The sequence below is a fragment of the Miscanthus floridulus genome, chromosome 10 (assembly GCF_019320115.1).
Source record: "Miscanthus floridulus cultivar M001 chromosome 10, ASM1932011v1, whole genome shotgun sequence".
Lineage (NCBI taxonomy): Eukaryota > Viridiplantae > Streptophyta > Magnoliopsida > Poales > Poaceae > Miscanthus > Miscanthus floridulus.
Window position 1 is genome coordinate 93,849,750 of NC_089589.1, and position 599 is coordinate 93,850,348.

The window sequence follows — 599 nt, forward strand, 5'->3', positions numbered from 1 at the left end:
ATGGATTCGAGCTTAAGCTAGCTCTCATCAATATGGTGCAAGCAAACCAGTTTTGTGGAAGGCACATGAAGATACGGGTGCACATCTCCAACACTTCTTGGAGATTTGTAGCACTTTCACCATCAAAGGAGTAACCCAAGATGCCATACTACTTCGCCTCTTCCCATTCTCACTCTTGGGGAAGGCAAAGCAACGGTTCTACGCCAACAAAGATAGAAATACTACATGGGATAACTACTCCACTACAATTCTAGCAAAGTTATTTCCCACAGGCAAGACCAACGCTCTGCGTGGGAGAATCTCAAGCTTTCAGCAACAACATGATAAATCTGTCCTTGAAGCATGGGAACGCTTTCAAGATTACATTGCGGAATATTCTTATCATGGGTTGGAGAATTGGCTACTCATGCAGACTTTCTACCATGGGTTGACCAACAGTACCCTTGAGACTATGGCTGCTGCTGTAACACCTCTGGTGTTTTAAACTCTAAAATATGCCATGTCATCATATGCATTGCACATCATTTTTGTGTTAGTGAAAATTTTGATATGCATTCACTAAAACAAGTTTATTTTTATGATGATATGTGTCGACTTGT

The 599-nt window shown here is 41.2% G+C and overlaps 1 non-coding gene across 1 annotated transcript; it reads right to left on the bottom strand.

Annotated features, from left to right (window-relative positions):
• Window positions 1–281: 281 nt before the first annotated feature.
• On the bottom strand, window positions 282–390 carry LOC136490412 (small nucleolar RNA R71). The gene has a single exon (XR_010767704.1). It is a non-coding gene; the product is annotated as a small nucleolar RNA R71 (small nucleolar RNA).
• Window positions 391–599: the final 209 nt, after the last annotated feature.